Here is a 25,676-nt window from a genome sequence, read left to right as displayed (position 1 = left end):
CACAGTCGGAGCAGATGGCGCACTACACCCATGTAATTAGCAGCTGTTTCCTTTCTGGAGACACTGGGCCTTATTTTGGTTCATTCTTTCTGACAAAATCCTTCTTAGATGGACAAAACCATGTGCACTGCAGGGGGGGCAGATGTAACATGTGCAGAGAGAATTAGATTTGGGTGAGTAATTTTGTTTCTGTGCAGGGAAAATACTGACTGCTTTGTTTTTACACTGCAATATAGATCTCACTTTGAAGTAAAACCCCACCCAAATCTAATTCTCTCTGCACAAGTAACACCTGCCCCACCCGCAGTGCACATGGTTTTGCCCATCTAAGAAGGATTTTGTCAGAAAGAATGAACCAAAATAAGGCCCACTGTGATGAGCTCCGAACACAATTCTATCCATCAATACTGCGGCCATTGAACGAGCAAGGTGCTTGCTTTTATATTATTACAACCTGAGGTTTCATCTGTCTATTGCAACCATGAGAACAAAGCTCTGGTTGGTTGATGATTTCAGTGCAAATTTACAGTTCCCTCGAATGTCCATGAATAGCACTGGATGCAGTGACAATACATGACAATATATACATATAAATACCAGTAACAAGAGGGAGAGGTTCTTAAAATCCACCAATCCCCGCCCGCCGCTCCCCACCACTGTGATCCAGGGACCTGGTGCTTGTATAATGAATCTGCTGATGCTGCACATACCCTCAGCTTCTATGGGCTGCATTGGCTGCAGCACATAGAAGCTGGCAAAGTTTGCACAGTAAGCAGGGTGTGGCTTCCTGCAATAAGCCAGCTTTCTGCCTATTGCAGCCTGGACTGGCAGTCCTGGAGAGAGGGAACACCGTCCTATGGGTCTGCATGTCATGTGGGTGATTGACATGTACAGTAGGACTAGATTTTATCTATTATCTTCTAGAAGGTGCCAAATAAATGATAACTATAATCTGATTGGTTGCTGTAGGCAACATCCCATCTTCAGTAGAATTCTCATTTTAGCAAATCTACCCAAACATGTTATACAAGATGGACGACCACCTCACAAATTCCGAATAGGCCCAGAGAATGTTACTGGAGAAATAAGCTGTGCAGAGGTTGCCCTTGCAGTGAGCCTGAACCAGCTAAATCTTATTATGCAGATGAAATATACAGAATAAAAGATTTACTCAGAGGCTAAAATTAATTTTGAGGCAGGGAAACATAATTTTACAGTTGATATAATTAATCTTTCCTGCAGAAAATGACTGCACAGTCATAAATTACACAAAGAGAGCAGTGTGCGCTGACTGCAATGTCTCACAGAGAGGGCTCAGCGTTGGTTTGAGTCCTCCACGCTGGCAATGGAAAAGGTCAGCGTTACGTCATCCCGTTCGCTTGCCAGAGACTCCCCTTCTACTCTCCCTGCCACGTGTATTCTCTAATATAACAAGGAATGGAATTTATATTAACCAACCAAGATATAATTCAGCTGTGGCTTTGATTGGTTGTTAACCATCTCTATAAATCAAATCTCGTATCAGCCCTGGTGCCCTTATTTTATTGGTGGATATTCCACCTTAAGGAAACGTTCGTAAGCGTGGCCTCCTGCAATTTGTACTTAATATGTGAATATTCCGTCTTAAGGAAATGTTTGTTGGCGTGGCCTCCTGCAACTTGTACTTAATATGTGAATATTCCGCCTTAAGGAAACATTCACCAGTGACGTGGGGGGGGGGGTGGGGGGTTTGGCTAGCTGACGTCATTGACGCCATACAGGGGCACCACATACAGGGGCACCAGAGGTGTAACTCGAACTTTGTGGGCCCCATAGCAAAATTTCTAATGGGGCCCCCCGGCAATTCCCATTACGCATTATGCGACACACTGTAATGCCCCTTACAGAATATGCTACACACCACAATACCCTTACACATTATGCAACACACCGCAAAGCCGTTTACACTTTATGCAACACACTGTAATACCTTTACACCATCTGTGACACCCTGCAAGGCCCTATACACAAAATGTAACACATCGCAATACCCTTACACCATATGCGACACACCCTAACACATTATGCAACACACCACAATGGCCATTACACAATATACAACACACCGCAATGCCCCTTAGACAATATGCGACACACTGTAATACCCTTACACATTATGTGACACTGCAAGGCCCATTACAAACTATGCCAATAGTCACAGCCTGATATGATAAACACATTAAGAAAAAAAACACAGAAACTCAGATCAACATACAAAAAAAAAAAAGTAGGTAAATCATTTTAAAATGGTGCTGCTGCAACATGTTTATCTCACCACCAGCACCACCAGCAGCAGCCAGCCGGACTTCACCCATACTTTCTGTCAAAGCCACACAGTGAGCTGTCAGCGTGGGCCAGTCTGCCATGCAGGATGAGGGGCGGGCATCCTGCGCATCACTCCTCTCCATGTTTGGGCTTCACATTGTGACAGTACCCCAGCCCCCTTGCGGCTCCTTCTGCGGTCACTCAGTGGCGCACAGCGCCAACCTCACCAACCCCGCCAGCCTCCTTTCGCATGCTGCTGCCTCTAGCCTGACTACTATTGCCGGCGCTGCACGGCGCTACCCCCCGCCCGTCTCCTTCCTCATTGTACAACCCCCAACTGGCATCTTACTTGCCGTAGTGGAGGCGCGCTGAAGCAGGCGGCCGCGGCAGCTTTATAATTAGATTATTTAATTATAAAGCTGCCGCGGCCGCCTGCTTCAGCGCGCCTCCTCTACGGCAAGTAAGAAGCCAGTTGGGGGTTGTACAATGAGGAAGGAGATGGGCGGGGGGTAGCGCCATGCAGCGCCGGCAGTAGTAGTTTAACTACCGAGGGTGCAGGGGACTGCTTGCTGTCCACAGGCCCCCCCCGCCGCCGGGCCCCATAGCAGCTGCACCCTCGGTAGTTCCACCACTGAGGGGCACCACAGATCTAAGACACCAGACAGTGCCTTCGATTCGCGAGAAATAGAGAAATCATTCGATGGTCGGTGGGCAGGCATACATACAGGCAGAGGCGGAGTTTAGATAACCAGCAAAGCTGTGAATTTTGCAGCTTTGCGGGTCAACCAGAATGACCTCCAATGTCCTCACTAGGGCCACACATAATGGCCTAATTAGTGCTGCTTACACACATAATGCACCCACTAGTGCTGCTGACACACATAATGCCCCCTTACGTGCCACTTACACACATAATGCCATATGAAGTGCCTCTGACACAAATTATGCCACCACTAGTGCTACTTATACACGTAATGCCCCTGAAGTACCACTTACATGCATAATACCCCCTTAAGTGCCGCTTACACACATCATGCCACATGAAGTGCCGCTTACATAAATAATTGCCACCATTAGTGCTACTTACACACATAATTGCCCCACAAGTGCTGCTCTCCTCTAAGGTGGTGGCCATTTTTGAAGGGGTGCAGGGTCTTAATAAAGTGCTAATATACACAAGATTAAATTGCATTTGGAATTTATTGCATAGGCATCAAATATATTATCATGTATATTGTGATAAGAAAATAAATATCACAGCAAATAAATCCGTTATTACAGGCAGCAATGTTATATCCATGCTTGCTACAACAGAGGACATCGCTAGCGACCCACAGGTGCATGCATGATAACGATATAGGGTATACGGACTAGACGATGTACACAAAATGTTGTTCCGATACTGTATGTCATTATTGTGCATATAGTTTGAGAGGTCTAGTGTGGACCCACCTTAAATGTGCCATGCATTGCTTTGATGAACAGTAGAAATACTTACAGACAAGGAAATGTAAGTTGTGTCTCTGAATGAATCATTGCACTGCAGATAATGTGACGTGCTTTATACTGATGGATGACAGAAGCCAAATGTTCTGATTAGTGAGCCTGTCAGTTTGCAACTAATGAAGATCAGATTGACGAATGAGTGAAAGTGCCGACGTTCAGGGGGAAATGCTGGAGAGGGCTTTCTAAATGATCAGAAATAGAAAACAAACTTGCCTCAGTCTCAAAAAGCCAGATATGGAAACTTTCATGTAGTCATGTAACCGGGTGGCTGTCCCGGCAGTCTGGAAAGGTGGTAACATCTTCCATATCCCCCTCTAGCCCCCTGGACCAGCTAAAGCTAAAGGTTTTGTGCATGGGAGTGGGGTAGTGCTGCAGATTCACCTATCTGCCAATGTGACAATGATTAATGGTGCTGAGCATCGGGAGCCAAGGCACACTGACGGCACAAGTGTGCAGTGCATTACTGGAAGTTGACTAAGTCCCAAGACACTTTGCACAAGAGGGCAGAGGCTGAAAGGTTTGTGCTGAGCTCTGATTCATGCTGCTCATTACATGCTTCTCAGGCCCATGGAGGACAGCAGCAGCTGCCTAGTCATGGGAGGGTTTTTAATCATAGGCAACACTGAGCCTGTGAGGTCTCCTACAGTCCTACAGAGTAAGGTGCAGAGGGACAAACACAGGCTTTTTATGTACTGTATGTATGTATGTATATGTATATATATATATATATATATATATATATATATATATATATATATATATATATATATATATATATGTATCCCCTGCAGTTAACCATTGACCAAGTTTGTACTGCCTTTACTCTGTGTTTTGACAGTGTAATATTCTCCCATGCAGTTTGCAGCCAGTAATGACAAGTGCAAGGGGGCCCCCTGTCTAAAGCGCCCCGGGCCCCCCGAAGGCTTAATCTGGCACTGCCTTACAGAGAACGAGGTGGACCTGATGACCCGATTCACATTGAATCGTATCATGGTAGCTCTGCCCCCACTGTAAAATCTGTAGTAGAAAGGATGGAAGCTGGAAGTGCTAAAAAAGCCTTACCCAAAATGGGCCTGATTCAGACCTGATTGCTGCTGTGCGAATTCACAAGGCAAACTATTATCAAACAACGGTGCAAGTGTAGGGATCGTAGTGCACATGTGTGAAGCCAGACAGTGGCAAAAATCATCCTCTAATCCAGTGGTTCCCAAACTTTTTTGAATCACGGCGCCCTAGAGCATCAAAATATTTTCAAGGCACCTCTAGGCCAAATGTTTCTTATCGAGAAATTCAGAAAAAAAATATTAAATTAAGTACATTGTGTTTATATGTCACAGCTATCTGGTGAGGGACAGGATTTGCTTCTGTTTGTCCACATATATTATGATTGGCAGCCACCAGCACTGGTTTTGCCTGGTACACTGACCATAAATAATATTAATTGATCTTGGTCCACCAACCCAAGGCACCCCTGCAAGTGTCCTGAAGCACCTCAGGGTGCCTAGGCACACAGTTTGGGAAGCACTGCTCTAATCTATTCACAATACCCTCGCAAGGTGATTGACAGAAAGCTGGCATTTGGGGGTGTTAACTCTGTTTTCTGGAAGTGTCTGGATAACGCAGGAGTGCCCAGGTATTTTCAGGGAGGGCGTGTGACATCAGCTTCTGTCTGGGCGGCGGCATACTGATCGCAGTTATCTGCAATTTCTCATTTTAACAATCCATGCTGAATGATGCCGTTATTTGTATAACTGCCCCATGTAACGGGCAATGTTTTCTTCAGCTGTGTGTCTACAAATCAGCAGTAGATTCTGCAGACAGCCTCTCTGTAAGGGAAGTATCCCAGCTAGAGACACTTGCTTCCATCCGGAGCTCAATGTCACAACCACAAGTCGTCTTTCCTGTGTAATGCTCTTAAGAATATGACATACGTGGTTCAGGTCATGGCAGGACACGGACGCTGAAACTCCGTGTGAAATGCATGAAGCTTGTTTTTCAGATGGTGCCCGGGTCATCAGCCCCTGGTGATCTAATGCTTTATGGGGGCTCATAGGGATGACCATCGATGATTCAAAATCATTGATGGTTTATGGCCCATGTTTAATGCTTTTGCCATCGATGGGGGAGAATCAGATGGCATAGTAGAAACGATGTTTCTTTTCTTTTTTCTTCAAGGTGCCATGACACGGAGCATAGCTCCGTCCCCCGATACCCAGAAGCCCAGCCCCCACATTTTGATTGGTCTTCCAGCCATTCAGTCAAAGGTGATGGATAACTATCAATAGCTAAAATGATCGATGGTTATCCATCACATAGTTTCTGACTATCGATGGCTGGGTGCAGAATCTCATTCGATGGTAACCATCAATGGCGAATGTACCAATGGCCATCCCTAGGGGCTTGTGTACATTCGAGACTTCGAACCTCAGGGTGTGCTGGAAGAGATTTTTATATTTTCTCTGGGCTAATTTACAGTACACCTTTGATAATGTTGTGTAATAAACCTACGCAATGGTTTATAGATGATGGTTTTCCTATTTGTTTATAAAATACTAGAAAGTTATAGCTTACAACACTTACTGTAGAATACAACATTTTGGGGGATGGAGAAGCGTCTAACTTAAAATATCCAAATGTGTTGAAAATAATTCTGGAGTTTTTTGAAAAGTTCAGGCTGTGTGGGAAAAGATTTTTATATTTTGTTTGGGCTAATTTACAGTACGATATTAGATTTTTGCGACAGGGCGATGGTTCTTGGGGAAGGCATGTTTGCATGTGAATGGCACAATCCAGAACCAGCACATACCCAGATTAATGGGAGGCACAGGGCATACTGTACCACGGGGCCCCCAGGCCAGAGCACAATGACTCGATGATGAGGTTGAACTCAATAGACAATAGGTTGAACTCGATGGACTAATGTCTTTTTTCAACCTTAATTACTATGTTACTTTTTCAACCTTAATTACTATGTTACTATGACATCACCAGCTTTCCCTTTTATGCAGCAGCAGAACCAGGCAGCCAGAATGTAAGCAAGAAAGTGTGCAGTGCAGGCAATTAAACTGTATCAGGTTTGATGAGCTATCAAAGGAACTTACTGAGAAAATGAGGGATAGGAGGGTGTTGAAACATCTCCACTCTTTAAAAGTTTTTAGACATTCTCTCCTTATTCTGAATGCAGCAAATAGAGAGGGCGTAGTTACAGGGAGGACACCAGATGGCGATCTTGGGGGGCTGAGGAGACGGTAGATGTTATCATGTTGTCATAAATCTATAAATATTACTTTTCCTTATGTAAACAGTATACTTAAAGTATTTTTGAGCGCACTCTCAGCCAATCAGAGGCCTCCCATTCAGGCGGCCGCTGATTGGTTGAGAGGACCACCAGGTCTTTTAAATTTTTTTATTTATTTTATTTTAGCACCTGCCACCACAGCGCTGTGCTATACCGCCACCAGTGCTCCTGCAGCCCACTCCCCGTATCCACCGCCAGCACTCTTTCTGCGATAGCATTGTGAGTGATCGCATGTGGTTAAAAAACAACAAATGCGATCGCTCATGCAAATCGATCGATAGATATTATGTGCAGCACGTCAGGTGACCCACTCAACGGGCATACAATCCTTCGATTTGTGCAGACCACAGATGCGATTGAAATTGAAGAATCGTATGCAATATCGCCCTAGTGTCTGGGCACCATAACCGTACCATATCACATCGCTTCATTCAGTGCATCAATGAAACCTCGGGGACAAGATGTTGTCTGTCTGTAATTCTGTAAAGTGTTTGTTGGGTTTTTTTTGTACATTTTTTGAAGAAAGTCACATTGGTCACAACAAGCTTTTAAGAACGTGTTGGGTTTTTTCGGACAGGTGTGTGAGAATAATGCTCCCGGCAGGACAAGGGGAACTGCTTTTATAATTGTTCATTGGAGCAAATCGCTGCTTTGAGAATATTATTTTTCTGGATAGAAGTTGCAGGAACATCTGCAGGGAATTTAGAAATATTTGGGATAAATCATAAATCCTTAGGACAAATACTAATCAGACCTGTGAAGAGTCAAAATTCTAACGTGCAATAGGTCAACCGGTCATTTCATGCTGTCAACGATGTGATTTCCTATAGCTTCAGGAATCATCTAAGGGCCGCTGAACGATGTGTTTTCCCAGTGACCCTGTTTGCATGGTGATTGATTATATGTTATTTGTGTCTTGTTGTAATATTGACTGTGTTTTTCTTTTAGGGGATCTTTTCAACCAAGGGACAACGTGAGCTGTTAGGAGACAGACCATGGTCTCTGTGATTCTGGAGAGCACCCCTCATTAACGCTAGGGTGAGTGAGCTTTTATTACCCTATTAATGGCACTCCACCTTTAGCATTTTATCGCTGGACCATTGTCACCCACTCATATAGGGAATGTGTGGCATACCTCCCAACTGTCCCGATAATTGCGGGAACGTCCCGGTTTTCGGGGACGTTCCCGCGTCCCTCCCGCCACCGGCAGTGTCCCGCAGCTGGGGGGGGGGGCAGTTGGGAGTCCCCCGTTAGTTGCTGGCGAGCAGAAAATAGACATGTGCACAGCATCTATCCCCCGCATCCAGAGGGGCTGGGGGCTTGGCTAGAGGCTCCCAGAGCCTCAGGGCCATGCCCCCAACAGCATGAAACGGGGTTGTGGCCTCGCGGGATGATGTAATTATAGGCCACTCCCCCACATCAAGCCACGCCCCCTAATTTTGGCAAGTGTCCCTCCTCGGACAAACTAGAAGTTGGGAGGTATGATGTGTGGACATTAAATATGCAGGGCTGCCATCAGGGGGAACTGCTTGGACTCCAGTCCCAGGATCAGACTGCTATTGGATCCATCTTTTGATTGGTGCCATGACACAAACTGATTACAGCCGGTGCATGGACCAGCAGCCATGGAGAGAATGATGACGGACTTTTGAAATTGGTGCCCGCTGCAAGCCAATCAGAGCTTGTGAACTGGCAGCCAATCAGAAGCAGCTAACGGGGTCCCCGATATCTGATGGCAGCCCTGTAAATATGATATAGTTGTGCACAGTACAAACTGTTTCCAAAGCCATGATATATCTCTAGAAAAACACGTTTTACCCCAAAGAGGGTCACAACAAGCTTGATTTTAATACCCAATACTCCTGAACATAAGCAAAGGTAGAAGGTGGAGATTTCCATGAATTCAAATATTTTTGCATCTTCAGTAATAATATGAAGTCAGTGGTTGTTTTGTTTTGAATTATGTCATCTTAAGGGGGGCATTCAATCTCAGCTGCTGTTTCTGCTGGCGGAAACCGCGGCACCCGCCTATTCAATGCTGATGTTTCCGACAGCGTTGAAGGCAGATTCCGACAAAACAGATCTGATTTTAAAACAAGTCGGATCTGTTTTGTCAGAAACGGCTGCGGACTGTCGAGTTTACCAATGTTTTCCGACAATTCGCGTCAATTTTCGCAGACACGCCTACTTTCCGACACTTGATAGCCGGAACATTGAATTCTGGCTGACGAATTCCTGTTGAGCTGAGCAAAAGCGGCGCAGGATTCCGGCAGACAGAATCCCGGATTGATTACCACCCTACAGCTGTAATATATACAGTATATACTGTATATTATAAATTGTGACTTTGCAGCTGGGGTAGCAAAACTGGTTTAATAATAGACTTGGTTGGCAAGTCTATTATTGTAAGTCTTAGATTGTAAGCTTGCAGCAGGGCCCTCCTACCTCCATGTCTGTCTGTTGTTACCCAGTTTGTTTTATCACTGTTTACTATTGTAAAGCGCAACGGAATCTGCTGCGCTATATAAGAAACTGCAAATAAATAAATAAATAAATAAATGTGTTAAATATTATTTTCTAAATGTGCGTATGGTTGGTTTTGTGGCTTTCATGATTCTTGTTTTTGTTAGTATAATGAATGGGTACTTGTGTATTATCACGGCGCCCACTAAGCAAATAGGTTAGTGTCCTATTCAGCGTAGTGAGATCGCATCACATCGCATGCAATTTGCGTGCAATGCGATGGTACTATAACGGTGAAAAGAATCAAGAGGCCCACTGGGCTAATAGTTACCACACGATGTCTCAGATGGTCTAATCCCAGATAGGGTTAAGAGGGTGTCCTCAAATTGATTGCGGTGGTGGGGCCACAATGGGTCATTGCCCATTGTGGCCCCACTACCGCAATCAATTTGAGGACACCCTCTTAACCCTATCTGGGATTAGACCATCTGAGACATCGTGTGGTAACTATTAGCCCAGTGGGCCTCTTGAAACTTTTCACCGTTATACCTCCACATTCAATGGAACTGGTCATATTATTCAATTCATCAATTCAGCCTCCGGTCCAGTTATAACAAACTTATTTGTTTTTATCCATCTGATCCCCAATTCATTTTATTATTTATTTTTCATATTGTACAATTGTACCTATTACTTTTAATTGTTATTAAACATTTATACCTTTCCATCAAACCAGCGCCACTTCTTTTTTCCTTTTTTGCTTGGTCCTTTGGGGCTGACAACCCCATTTCAAGTGGCAGCTCTTAGCGAGGCACCCTTGATAGCGCCTGTCTGTGCACCTTAGGGGGCACACCATTCTTCAATGCGATGGTACTAGTTCATTTTCACTGCACCCCTGGCCGCGGATCGCATTGCGTGCAATTTGATTTTGCACACCCCCACTATCCACGTGAATGCGATGCAATGCGATTTAGCACAACCCAACTATCCTCGTCATTCCGAAGTGTGGCGAGCGTAGCAAGCCCGGCGAGGGGGCGCGGAACGCGGCCTCCCGACCTTTTCATACTCCCACTATCCACGTCGGCGTGGAGTTGATTTCATAAAGTGTGGTGAGCGCAGTGAGCCCCATGAGGATTACTTGACCTGTATTCTGGGTCCCCGCGCGGCGCTCGCTACGTTTTCTCCATTATCTGTGCTTCACTGGATTGAGGACTTTATATAATTTACGAATGTTTTTATTTTATATATACACAATCCAGACCCCTGGACACTGACACTGTCCTTTCCTCTTACTGACACTGTCCTTTCCTCTTACTGACCCTCTCCTTTCCTCTTACTGACCCTGTCCTTTCCTCTTACTGACACTGTCCTTTCCTCTTACTGACCCTCTCCTTTCCTCTTACTGACCCTGTCCTTTCCTTTTACTGACTCTGTCCTTTCCTCTTTTTGACCCTCGCATTTCATCTTACTGACCCTCTCCTTTCCTCTTACTGACCCTGTCCTTTCCTCTTACTAACTCTGTCCTTTCCTCTTACTAACTCTGTCCTTTCCTCTTACTGACCCTCTCCTTTCCTCTTAGTGACCCTGTCCTTTCCTCTTACTGACTCTGCCCTTTCCTCTTACTGACCCTCTCCTTTCCTCTTACTGACCCTCTTCTTTCCTCTTACTGACCCTGTCCTTTCCTCTTACTGACCCTCGCCTTTCCTCTTACTGACCCTCTCCTTTCCTTTTACTGACCCTCTCCTGTCCTCTTACTGACCCTCTCCTTTCCTTTAACTGACCCTCTCCTTTCCTCTTACTGACCCTCTCCTTTCCTCTTACTGAACCTCTCCTTTTCTCTTACTGACTCTGTCTTATTACTGCATATACAATCTTTTTCCCAATCCTCTATTTCCCTCTTCCAGAATATTTCCATATTCAGCCCTCTCTTATTCCTGGAGGTCACTAAATCATGAACACCCATACTCTCGCCCATCTTCAGTCTATTCAAAGCTCTGATATCACTACTTTTCCTCTCTCATTGTTCTACCAGAGATACATCATCAGCCAGTCATTCCATTGACTCACTTTTACACTTCAAATTCAATTTTCTTTCTTCGATCTACAAACTTCTCAGCACTCCTCCCTAGGTGCCAGATGTATCATGTTTCAAAAAGTGATAAAGTGGAGAGTGATAAACAACCAGCCAATCAGCTCCTAACTGGCATTGTTCAAACCTAGACTGTAATGTGTCAGTTAGGAGCTGATTGACTGATTGTTTATCGCTCTCCATTTTATCACTTTTTGAAGCTTGAGCCACCTGGCTCTAAATCTCCATCCTCATTGCCTTAAGCTCTCTTATACCTTCTTCAATCTGCTAATGATTACCCCCTAAACACTTCCCTGGGTCATTTTATGTGCAGATGATAATTTGTAAATGTTTATATATCACTCCCAAGTGTATGACATTATGTAAATAATACCACAGAACCGGAGAAAAAAACAAAACATTATTGTGGATTTTTACCTCTGATGAAGTTGCTTTGATGCAATGAAGCACAATGAAACGCATCAGTTTGTCCCCAAACCATTGCCACTTGGACTCTCAGAATACCATAACAATTCTGCTGCATCATATTAGGCCAACTTGCCGTAAACGTCAGATATCTGTACAAGGGTTTTTGCAGTACACTTGCGTCTTGCTTGTTAATTCACATAGGACTTAAGTTTCAAAAGTGATACAATGGAGAGTGATAAGCAACCAACCAATCAGCTCATGCCTTCGCATTTTTCAAACAGAGTCTGTGACATGCCAGGTAAGAGCTGATTGGCTGGCTGTTTATAACTCTCCTTTTTTATAACTTTTGAAGCTCAGTGCATCCAGCCCATAAGCTGGTAATACCCATCTTTAATTCCTTTGGGACATTCTAGGCTCATTGTCATTGAACTTTGTAGCATAAATGATTAATGTCCCCAGTGTCTTTATTTCCAGGTATTTCATGACCCATTTATTATTGTTTATGAACAGTGATGGTAATATTGGAAATGTGTTACATTTTTAAAACAGATGTTTTTTTTTTTGTGATACATTTAGAAACTTACAATGTTCTGTGTCATATATTTGAAACATTACTGAAATCCTCGTCAAAATTATAATGACCAAAAAAGAGTGTTTCATTGCCAAAATTATTCTTTTTATAACTCATCACAGATGTTGTACAGCCGCCTCTGTTTGTAGTCCGCTTGTATTAGTTTTCATATGCACCGGTGACCCGTGAAGGAGTATCAGCCTGGTACCCCTACCGCCTGTGTATATAATATAGCACCTAAGCAGGAGGCATCAAACAGTATTCCTCATTGCATTACAACCACATCACTCCTCCCGGCTGATGTGTATTCTGAGTGTGTCGTATCTGGGAACTGATCTCTTGCATTATGCATGTGTCCTGAACTACATGCATTCGTATGGTGAAAAACAGAAGCATATCTCAAATCTTGACATTAAAAAATAGTATTTTTATTTACTGAAATGTTTACAACATCTAATCAACAATGTACACTGTAATATCATGTACATGCTACAATTCAAATCTCAATGTGGAAGAATCCCGAAATTTTCCTTTAGCCATTTAAAATAACAAATATTTATTCAAAAAAAGTCTCAGAAATTGTTGATTTAAAAAAAAAAAAACATTAAATGGGTACATTTCATGTGTTTAAAAGCGTATTTATTCATATTTTAAGGTCGACAGGGTAGACACAAGCATAGGGTCGATAATGGGAAGGTTGACAGTCAAGAGGTAGCCCTGAGTTTTTATGAGCCATGTGAGGGGACACGGTACACCGATACAATGATTTTTTTCTGGAGAACCCAAGATACCTCAAAATACCAGCTAATGCTGGGTACACACCAGGACGATTCTGCTCGTGAGCGGGTCGTCTCAGGAACGTCACGAGCTGACGGAGCCGCCCACCCGCCACCAACCGGCACAGAAAAAGCCCCTGATGTGATTGATATCCGATCGCGACCCGCACCCACTACAATGGTAGTTTCTGAGATCCTACCTGCAGCAGGTACCCCCACGGTCGCGCATCGGATCGGGATCGCATCAAAAGGGCAGTGAAATGGCCCAAAACACGGCCGGTTACATACAATCGGCCAAGATTGTATCTAAATTGGCTCGTTTTGGGCCATATCGTCCTGGTGTGTACCCCACATGTCACCATTATCTGGTAACCCCCCCCCCCCCCCCCCCGCACCTGTGCATGTTTTTAGGAATTATTTTAAGCATCAATATTCGTAATTTTTTTTTTTTTATATATATATATACTATACCATATTCAATCCTCTAGCTTTTTTATACAGTTTCTGAATTTATCTTTTTAAATGGAAAGCCTATGTTAGGCGAAGACGAAGAAGATGAGGGAAGTTTTTCTTCACCTTATCCTCTTTCAGTTTCACACCTGTCGGGAAGGTGGAGTGTTGTAAGATGACCATATACCCATATATGTCTGCGCACAGAGTTACCACCTTGCTTTCTTTTTCACATTGCTTTAAAGTTACCGGGTGTAACATTAGGTACGGGTGCTGCAGAAATAGAAATATTCCAAGGGTTTCAAACTTAATACCTTTTCCCTTTAGAGTCTTCACTCAAGACATCAGCTCACGGTCAAGTCACACCACTTGGCTATAGCCAGAAGAATATTTAAAGGTAGACCCACCAATCAGGAACCAGAAGAGGAGAGGCAGAGTACTCAGTGCCGGGGTATGTGCAGGTGAAGTGCTGCACATAGCGACTCTTCCTGAGTTGCTAGGCAACCAGGGGCACGGGCCAGCGCAGACGGGACACATAGGCCCCTGCGAGTAGCTGGCATCAGGTCCGTCCCAGGCAAAGCAATGCACATGGGGAAAAAACAGAATAAAGTATCATAATACACCCCTCCTACAGTCCTGTGTCATCTCTCCACATGCTTCCATGCAGAGAATGGCAGTGAGCACTCTGATTGGTGGATAGCTCCAGCCTTCCTCCAATCAGCATGCTGACAGCCGTTCACTGTTTGGCTGTAGGCTGGGAGGCAGGTAAAGAATGCTGGACTCTGATTGGTGGATAGCTCCAGCCTTCCTCCAATCAGCATACTGACAGCCGTTCACTGTTTGGCTGTAGGCTGGGAGGCAGGTAAGGAATGCTGGACTCTGATTGGTGGATAGCTCCAGCCTCCCACCAATCAGCATGCTGACAGCTATTCCCTGGCTGTCTGCAGGCTGATAAGCGGGTAGAGAATGCTGCCCAGCCGCTCTGTTTGTGTGTAAATCACAATCAGAGCAACCAGTCAGCATACTATACTGCCTCTCAAGAAGCTCAGAAGACAGATGCCCGCAACCCAATATGCCCCAGCTCAAAGGCCCCTAGAATTGGGAGGCCCTTGGGCAGCTGCTCATTGAGCCCATACGTTAAGATGTCTCTGGCCGATATGATGTCGTGGTTTGCTAGGAAACATCCATGACTCGTGCCGGCCAGCAGCAGCGGCGGCAGCGTGGCTCAGAAGGAGAGCGGCCGGGCGTCTTGTAACACTTTGCTTATCTCTATTACAGAGAGGGCATCATGTATTACCAATGGTCTATTCTGTTAGGGATAAATTCATTTAAAAGACCCAACAAAAGCTTCATTGATATTTGAGCAACGAAGCAGCCTTTATTAATTATAGAGTATTTAATGCGCTGCGGACATACAGAGAGAGAGAGGACGACTTTATAGGGTCACATGATGTTAATGTAAATAAAGCGAGCGATTGATCCGAAGTTGGCTTGCCGTTTCCTTACATGAAAGCCTCCGGAACAGTAATCCTTGCCTGATATTATTAATCTGAAATAAAAAAAAGAGGAAATGTGTTTATAATCCTCTCCATCCTCCGCTGCTTTTCACGAATCTTTGTGATTTGTCTTTAATGATTTGGTAACTTGGCAACGGAAGTTGAAAGAGATTTAGAGAAAAATCCTGTCAGACTTTTCATGTTTTACATTGGAACTTTAGTTAAGAAATGACGGACGGCAGTAATGGAATCCCAATTTTACACAACATTACTTGTTTGGTGACATACATAATAACTGCATTTTTAAATTACATTCCTGCAATCTTGTTTTTTTTTTTTTCGCAGCCAGGGGGCCCCAGGTGTAACGCAGCAAATTGGTGTAGTTGTTGCCACGGGTCATTCCCGTTTTCAGGGTACAAGTAGGTATTTGGCTACAGCTGTATCATGGCGATAAAAGTAAAGGTTCCATTCACTTTGAGGCAGTTGTATTCACTTTTACTTCAAAACTATTCTAGGGGAACGAGTTAAACTGGGTCAGGGCCATAACAAGGGTGGTACAGAGTTTTTTACCGCACACAGCGCTGCAGTGTAGGGGGCGCTGTTGGCGGCACTGATAATATTACTTTCAGTTATGGCTTCCCCCCTCTTTGAAGCCTGGCACCCCCTGATTGTTTCCCCCACCCATTCCATTACTAATGCCTGTGCAACATTCATTACCCCTTTGACTGCCAACACCTCTGTGATAGATGCGCAAACTATCTGCTAAAAATGCCATTGTCGCTCACATTTGTTATATAAATTCAAATAAAAAAAGATTTTATTTCCTATATAAGGTGAACATTACGGGTCATTATGATGAATAAAAATGTTTGCTTGCCAATTTTCACACCAATTTTGACAAATTAACTTAGCGCTCAAAGGGTTAAATTAACTTGAGAATTCTTTGTTATTCAGTCCATTGCCATCCTTATTATTTTCTGCAATGTACAAGTAGCTTCCTGTAGTTATAAATTGCACAGACCTCATGCAGGAATAAGTATGTCAATGAGTGGGGTGTTTGAATGGAATGCAAAATATTATGAGTTTGAATCCTGGGTGTGGCAGTATATTGAATATGTATAAAATACATTTTCTTGCAGTGTTCTATAATAAATGCATGTGTATAATGTTGGAAGGAGGATCATAGCATGATTTACTACCAGTTTTGTCATGCCCCTTTCCTACATGGGATACACCTTATGATCTTGAAAATTAGGGCAAGAAGTCATCTCTTTCTGGCACAAGGTACCAAAAAGTCTAATTACAGCTCTGAGCTGAGCACATACTATTCAATATATTGTCTATAAAGCCGACGTCCGGTATATAGCTTACCACATCAGCCGATATGTCTGTGAACAACATTGTTGGAACTGCAGTACGGCCAATACCGATATATTATGCAGATATAATAATAATTACTATTTTATTAAATATTAAATCTCCCCCAAATACTGTAATCAGCGGTTGGTCCTGCTTACATTTAGTAAGCCGCTACCCACATGCACGGAGATGAGACAGACACCACACCCGGATCCGGCAACAGATATGGCATGCGCAGGAGCCGCAGTGTGACTGCAGATGCACAACCCCTGACTTCTATGGACTGCATCCATTGCAGCCCACAGAAGCTGGATTGGGCTGTACAAAAAGCAAGATGTAGCTTCCTACAGGAAGCCAGCTCTTAGCTTATTGCAGCAGGGACTGGCAGTCCTGGAGGGAGGGAACTCTTCCTAAAGGGACTGCCTATAGTGTCTATGACTGACAGGTACAGTAGGTCTTCCAATGGGAAGTCACTGCCAGTCACAGTGAAATCAGTGCAGTCAGCACACACACAGCTGGAATACCGACACTGAGTGGGGTGGCAGAAGGGGGGGGGGGGGTTGCATCCCATAGGTAAAACCCACCACTGCTGCTTATCCTTACATTGGTAGTTCAACCCACGTCCTGTCAAAATTATATTTTAATTTTGAAATAATAATTTTCCTCCTTTATATATTTTTTAAAATAAATTCCACTCTTAAAAATACTTTCTGCCTGTCATCCTATCTAGCGCATGCCTCATTACTTATAGCCGCCCTGTCACGGCATGCGTCAGCCTGCAAATTCCAGCAGGGACACTGACTACATTGACTTACGTGTGTAGAGAATACCCCGGTGGATAGATCTGGATAAAGGAGGAACAGTAATGAGGTTGAACCTATTGTGCTGGGCATAGAGCTATTTATAAATCCCAGTGCCCCAATCTTTGTGCAAGCAGACAGCAGCATGATGGGATGTCAGGAGATATGAGGATCGGCAGCCAGGCCTTATTCATCAGAGGTATCTTGAGTATTGTGCGAGCGCCAACCAAGGTGACTCAAATCATTCTGTTCTCTTTTGCTTTGAGAAGCCGGAACAGACATCGGCCAATTGATTGTACAGGGTATTCTGACACCTCATCCACCTCCTTAAATAATGAAGAACTGAAACGTTACCGACGCGGCAGCTGAGGTATTTTGTAATTCCGATGTGACATGTTTTTGCAAAAAAGTAGCACGTCTGGTAGGGACGAGCGCCGGCGTGGGCTGAGAGGAAAATGTCACTTTTGGCAGGAAAAAAATGAAGGTTTTGTGGTACCTTGCACCAGACACGATCCCTCAGGTGATTTCTCTAATTGCAAACAAGCAACTCGGCGCAGTACACAGCAACAGGCCACAATAGCGCTGTATGCTAACTAATTATCTTTTAATCCTGCCAACAAGTTCCATTAATAAAAATGAGACTCCAATCCGGGAGAAGCACGGAGAGGACACTCTGCAGAACTTTTGGAGAGGGGAGACTGACATATTTAAGCGCCGCCCCATTACAGTAACTGCCGTGATTTCCGGCTCTTTGTTTTAGCCCCGTCCCCTCCATGAAGAGCCGGCAGAGGAGGTGGCTGTGGGAGAGGGGTGGGGGACCAATGTGGCTGCAAGAGGCTTGCCCAACCTTTAGGGGTCAGGAGGGGACACAATTCTTATGCGCACGCTGCATTTACACCTACACTCCCACTATATGGAGACACAACCTACTGAAAAGTGGGCATGAACTACTTGAAAGGGGTGTGGCCTGTTCAAGAAGATACTTTCGCAACTCCAGGGACATGCCAAGAATCCCCAGAGAGGATCACTCTGCAGCACTCAGAAATTGTCACTGTAGAGGACAAGTTAAAAAAAAAATTACGGTCAAAATACTGGCCCTGATGACATCTGCCAACGGCTGGATGACACTTAAGTGTTCTTGGGCACTCTGAGAAATTGTTGATGTGCCGCCCACAGACGGCCACTGGCTGTCAATCACCTTGTATGTAGACAGCGATGACTAGCCTTCACTTGCTCCGTTTGTACGGCTTGCGCATGTGCACATCGTACCGTCTGCATATGCGGTCGTCCAATAATCTCTCAGGCTGCCGCAGCCAAGTATACAGGCCTGATTTGGGCCAGAGTGCCAAGATGACATGTGCAGAAGTACAGTAGGCGGCCATCTTGGTGTAAAGGTTGAAGTCTCCCTAAAAGAACCCGTAGCACTCTCTAAAATCATATCGACATTCTGATTGACAATACTCACAATGCTGACGTATTAAAAATGCCAACATTGTGTCAGTGTCAACATTGTGGATGTCAGCATGTCATTCAGTATATGTCTGCTCTAAGGTATCGTTCTGCGTGTTGACTTACCATGCCACACCCTATACTTTTGGCATCCTTCCAGTATTTTCAGCACCACCAGCTGGCGCTCCCGGCCTCTGCTCCCCCCCCGACACTTGACACCTGAGGGCAAACACGCACACGTACAGTCACATTGTGTACACAGTCTACATCCCGAACATAGCGTCTATCCAGTTATTCTTCTGCAGAATCAGACATCATTATTCCAAAGCAGCGCAAGTCTACCAGATCCAACACAATGTGATAATTGCCTAATGTGATAGATCTAATTATTTAGACATTGAGACATTTGATTTGAATCTCCATCCGGTATAATGAAATAATAAGTAGTGGAGGTACCGTCATCATTCTTCTGTTCCTTAGCTCTGTCAGGGATGTTTGTCATTGTCCCGTTGCTATACACAATTAATTTTTAGTCCTTTTGTCATGATTTAACTGCCAACTGCAAGTACATTTAACAGATTCCTAATGAACTGATTACTTTGATTAACATTTGTACTGTCGCTGTGTCGTTAAAAACAATGAAACATCAGAAAGGTTACGGCAGGAATGCGCAGTGTTCTAGCGGGCTCGAGTCGGCGTATACGGAGTCTATGATCCATATATATATATATATATATATATATATATATATATATATATATATATATATATATTTCATGCCCCCCAAAAACAGATCAGGGCTTCAAAATCTGAATCATTATCGTCATTTATTTAATTGGCACACTGTGCCTCATTCAGTTGATAATGCATTGCGACGAGTCTCAGATTGTGATATTGTGTATGTGCAACCTTGAGAGAGACAAATTGGAGAGAGATAAAATACCAGCAAATCAGCTTTCAGCTGCCATGTGGCAGCATATGCGCCAATGCTTTGAAAGCGATACAACTGAGAGAGATAAAGTATCAGCCTACCTATCTCATAACTGCCATGTTACAGGCTGTGTTTGAAAAATGACAGTTAGGCTGCGACCACACATTGCGTTTTAGCAGGATGCAGTTGAACAGGATCCTGTTTAGCAGGATGCAGCTTCTTGTGTCTACACATTGCGTTTTAGCAGGATGCAGTTTTTGGCAGGAATAAAATGAGTGGGGGTCCCCTGTATTTTCAGAACCAGCACTGGGGTTTTTGGAGCCGGCCATGGTTCCCAAAACATGGGGGGACAAAGTGAATGGGGGTCCCCCATATTTTGGGGACCAGGCTCAAGTATTGCAGCAGTTTGTAATGGTTTATGGGTCATTGTGTCGACAGTGCTGATGTCGACATGCATTGGGTCGACCACTGAAGGTCGACATGAGTCAAGGTCAACACGTGGGAAGGTCAACACAAGCATTAGGTCGACATAGGCAATTTTAACAGTGCAATGGTTGACATGGGGTTTTTCACTTTTTTTTTTCTACCCGAATATCAATACAGTCGACATGGACACCGTATCGGTGCACTGCGCTACGTTCTCACACTGTTTTATTCTCCCAACATGCCTTGGATGGTGGGGCATGAAATACCGCCTGTCGGCATATGTCGGCTCAAAATAAAAAAAAGTGAAAAAAAAAACCTTTTGACTGTGGAACTAGCCTATGTTGACCTAATGCTTGGGTCGACCTAATGACATGTCAACCTTTGCTCATGTTGACCTTCAGTGGTCGACTCATTGCATGTTGATCTTAGTGCTGTCGAACTAGTGACTGTACACATTAGTAACGATGTATCCTTGAAAAAGATCACAAAGGACAGCTCCGACAAAAGCTGTACATTGTGATACCAGGAGTCGTTCTACACATGTGTCGTATGATCTGTGCACAGCTGGGGACACTGGGAGGGATCTCATGGGATCCCTCCCAGTGCACATTGTGAATAGAAGCACATAAGCTTCAATTGGCCAACACTTACTATAGATGGTCTTGCCTACTGGGATTGGTGCATACAGTATGAGAAATTTCACCAAACCTCCGAAAACGGCATTTGGAACCTATTTTTCCCCTTTGATGCATCTCACCCATTATCTCCCTGAGATGCTGATCTGTACAATGCATTGTAACCAGAAGATAAATCTTACAGTGTGTCACAATGTTCCTCGGAAGGAAAGAGACAGACTTGATGTTACCATGACAACAGCTGGTTCCCATATGTTTGGTGCATGAGAAGGCATAGGCATTTACGCAGGTACTGAACATACAGTATATTTGTCCACTGACCCAGACATGAATATCCAGCGTAACGTCACTGGGGAACTGGCAAGCTGTGCTGCAAGCCTTGCTTGAGTCTCATTAAAATAGGAGAGTCTGTTCCCCCCGGATTCTCTGTCTGCTTATAGTGCTTGTCTGGGATCTGGATAATACATTTTCAATAACAATCGACATACCCAAGGTATTTCTGGCAGGTAAATTAAATTCCGAGGAGCTGTAAGTGGTCAGGCTGCAGCAGATGGTCACTGAATGCCAATGTCTTCTTAACCAGTCACATCCCACCTTATCCTGGTGGAGCGTGCTGAAATCCCTGGAACGTATTGCACAGCAAGGGGACCATGTTCTCATGACTGCAATGTATCCCAAGCCCTCAATTATACATATGGTTACAAAGAGCAACAATCTCTCACTCTTCGGAATATTGGAGCAAGTACATTAGTCTGGGGGTACGGCAGGGGTTCCCAATCTTTTTTGAATCAAGGCACCCCAAAGCGCCAGAAATGTTTTCGCGGCACCCCTACGGGAAAGTTTTCTCATTGAGAAAGTCAGAAACAAATATAAGTTAAATGGTACTTGTTTCCTAGCACGGCGCCCGTCGGGTCCCATCGCATACCTTAACTTAAGGTATGAGATGGGACCCGACTGACCCGATTTTGGGCTTTTTAACAGCTTTCCCGACAATGTAAAAATCAAGTCCATCGCATGCCATTATAATGGCATGTGATGCGACCGATGCAACCGACCCGATTTTACATTGTATGTAATGTTAAATGGCTGTTTAAAATCGGGTCCATCGCATGCCATTATAATGGCATGCGATGCGACCAATGCGATGGACCCAATTTTACATAAGAACCAATGTTAAATGGCCCCCCATACCCGATTTTTGATTGTTTAGCCACCCAGATGGGTAATTTGTATGTCAAATGCCCCCCCATTGTTAACACCACCCCACAATGAACGCCAACCTGAAGCGTGACGAGCGCAGCGAGCCCCCGAGGGGCGGCGGTACGCGTCCTCCGACCTTTTCATACCCCCACTATCCACGTTGGCGCGAAGTTGACTCTATATAGTGTGGCGAGCGCAGCGAGCCACTGAGCCCGAAGCGTGGCGAGCGCAGCGTGCCCCATGAGGGGACGCGTAATACGTCTGAAGTAATGCGCGTCCCCACGCGGGGCTCGCTGCGCTCGCCACGCTTCGGGCTCGGTTGCTCGCTGCGCTCGCCACACTATATAGAATCAACTCCACGCCGACGTGGATAGTGGGGGTATGAAAAGGTCGGAGGACGCGTACCGCCGCCCAACGCGATTGATCGTGGCGTGGCGTTAATAATGGGGGGGCATACAATGATAAATCGGGTCTCAGGGACCATTTAACATTGGTTCCAATGTAAAAAAACGGGTCGGTCGGGTCAATCGCATCGCATGCAATTTTGCTGCGGGGGTCATGTGCAGTCACCCACCATTGGGGACGGGACAAATTCGCAGGCTGCTTCTTTGGCGAAACATACCAAGATCTAGAATGTGACCACCTGAAGGGATCCGATTATCGTTCCCTTCACTTCTAGACCTCAAGGACTCTCTTTGCCTTTGGCTTTTAATACATCTGGGCAGGGGCATAACTATAGCACCGCAGCCCCCGCCACTGCGGGGGGGCGCTGTGCATGTGGGGGCGCCGGGGGCTGCGGTGCTATAGTTAAACCCCCCCTCAATCCCCCGCAGACTTTCCTATCGCGCTGGTCCCGGCGGCTCCGTTCTTCTGCTGAGGACCACCACAAAATGGCCGCCCCCATATAGCACACAGTTCTCTGAAACTGTCTGCTGTATGGGGGCGGCCATTTTCTGGTGGTCCTCAGCAAAAGAACGGAGCCGCCGGGACCAGCGCGATAGGTAAGGCTGTGGAGGATTGAGGGGGGGGTTTGCATGGGCGGCGGGGTAGGGGTGCTCGGCGGGGCGGCGACGGGGGGGCGCCCCCCCCCCCCCCCCTAACGGCGGGGGGGCGCCCAAAACGTAGCTACGCCACTGCATCTGAGTGATCATTTTTTCATTTCCGCAAATAGAGGCGATAAGAAATAATAATTATCACGGACTCCATTCATAAATATGACCCACAGAGATTATATAAACATTCTCTATGCTGGCAATCATTGAATGCAAATCTGTGACCCATCTCTGCCGTTATCACTTCGCAGCTACTGTACAGCGCGTGTGTGTGATTACTCTATATCTTGCTCAAGTGGAAACAGATTGCTTTGAATCCTTCTTGGCGTACCTGTGTAGCCTCGGGGTCAGGATGCCGTGCTATGCTCAGTTATTAGGTCACCCTCCTCTGCACCGACTCCCCGCACTAACTTACATTCGACCTTCAAAGTTGCTCTTCTGTGGTTAACTCTGGGATTTGCTCTGTTGCAGTCAGAGATCCGGCAGTGTTCTGTGGGAAGACATAGCCTAGAGAATGGTATTTATATTGCGGCTTTTATCTTCTAGGATGAGCAGTACGAGCAAAAGGCTAACTAAATATAAATGTACAGGATATAAAATCTAGAGTATCAGTAATCTAAATGGTGCACATGGAAAGTAGAGTTTATACTTAGTGCTCTCATCTCAGCGCGGATCATTAACGATATGGGGGCAGATGTCTTAAGCCTTAACAAGAGATAAATGCAAGGGTGATAAGAGAGATAAACGTCCAGCCAATCAGCTCCTTACTGACTTTTTTCAAACACAGCCTGTAACATGGCACTTAGCAGGTGATTGGCTGGGCATTTATCTCCTTATCACCCTTTTATTTATCTCTTATTTATCTTTGTTGCTTAATACATCTGCCCCATTGAGTGTGCACACTAGAATCCCCCTACTGCGCGATACTGTACACAATATTGCCTAGTGGGGCTTGAGAGTCTAATGCAGCAGATTTCACAGTCCCCATCTTTAGCAATGTCTCTTGACCCCTATGTACCTACTGTAGGTGAAAGTGGGCGATAATTCAGGCCCTTATTCTGGTTCACTTGCAAAGGCAAATTCCTTCTCTGATGGACAAAACCATGTACACTGCAGGTGGGGCATATGTAACTTGTGCAGAGAGAGTTAGATTTGGGTGGGGTTTTACTTCAAAGTGAGATCTACTATTGCAGTGTAAAAATAAAGCAGTCAGTATTTTCCCTGCATAGAAACAAAATAACTCACCCAAATGTAACTCTCTCTGCACGTTACATCTGCCCCACCTGCAGTGCACAAGGTTTTGTCCATTTGAGAAGGAATTTGCCTTTATGAGTGAACCAGAATAAGGGCCTTAGTCTTGAAACAAATGGTAATAACTTGCAATGTAACAAGAATGACGGTGGCAAATGGCGCACTTACTGTAAGGGTTTATTTACTAACATGGGCTACCAATCAGAATCTACTTATTTATTAAGCAACTTCTCGAAAATAATGGAAACTGTTTGGTTGCCTATAGCAACATCCCATTTTCAATAGAATTCTTAGTATATAAACCCCTTAATATCTAGAGAACGAGGAAAAGACCTACAGTACTAAAGGTCTATGAGGCCCATTTATCAATGGGTGATAAAACGTATTTTGAATAATACAACTCTTTGGGTACGATAATAGGTGACTGGAGTCAGCTCCTAACTGCCATTTTCAAACACAGAAGCAGATTAGCTGGAGCATCATTTATCGTGCACAATGAGTTCTATCAATCTGTGGATAGATATAAAGTACCATCCGGAACAGCTCCTAACTGCGATTTTTCAAATACAACCTCTAACATGGCAGTTAGGAACTGATTGGCTTGTACTTTATTTGCATCTACTTTATCTCTCTCCAAGGCTTAGTACATAGGCCTCTAAGACGCAGAAAACAACCATTTAATAATAATTTACACTTTTTTTTTTTGTATTTTCAATCTCTGAATAATAATAGTAATAAAAAAAGTTTAACATTTAGTGGGAGATGTACTCAACTGAAAGAGAGGGATAACACAGAGGGGCAGATTTATTAACCGGCCAATCAGCTCCTTACTGTGAAGTTGCAGGTTTGGTTTTTAAAATGACAGTAAGGAGCTGATTGCCCGGTGATAAAAAAACAGACACTTTATCACTTCACGAGCTTAATAAATCTACCCCTGAGAGAGATACAGTAAAGTACTGCTCCTAACTGTCATAGCTGGTGAACTGGACCGGCACCACAGCTGGTGAGCAGGGTAGGGAGTGCGGGGGTGCCACGTTGAACAGCCGGGCCAGCGGTAGTGGAGCGAGTGGGGCAGCTGGTGTGTGCGCCGCGCTGGGTCAGGACAGTCGGGCAGCATTTTAGGGAGTGCTCAGACGCTGACCGGCATTAGACTGCGCAATGTGCAGTCTAATTCAGAAATCCCGGGATCGGAGACTCCAATCCCGGGATTGA

General features: G+C 44.8%; 1 protein-coding gene across 1 annotated transcript in view; it reads left to right on the top strand.

Moving 5' to 3' along the window:
* LOC146063246 (leucine-rich repeat and fibronectin type-III domain-containing protein 2-like) overlaps positions 1-25,676 on the top strand; it is a 424,978-nt gene that overhangs the window by 183,913 nt on the left and 215,389 nt on the right. Inside the window, exon 2 of the mRNA XM_083175460.1 lies at positions 8,057-8,146. The gene's annotated coding sequence lies outside the window, so the exon portion shown is untranslated. The remainder of the gene's footprint in view (positions 1-8,056; positions 8,147-25,676) is intronic.

This window comes from Crinia signifera, chromosome 3 (assembly GCF_055691185.1).
Source record: "Crinia signifera chromosome 3, ASM5569118v1, whole genome shotgun sequence".
NCBI lineage: Eukaryota > Metazoa > Chordata > Amphibia > Anura > Myobatrachidae > Crinia > Crinia signifera.
The sequence above is the reverse complement of the archived record's forward strand: the minus strand, read 5'-3'. Positions and strand labels throughout refer to the sequence as shown.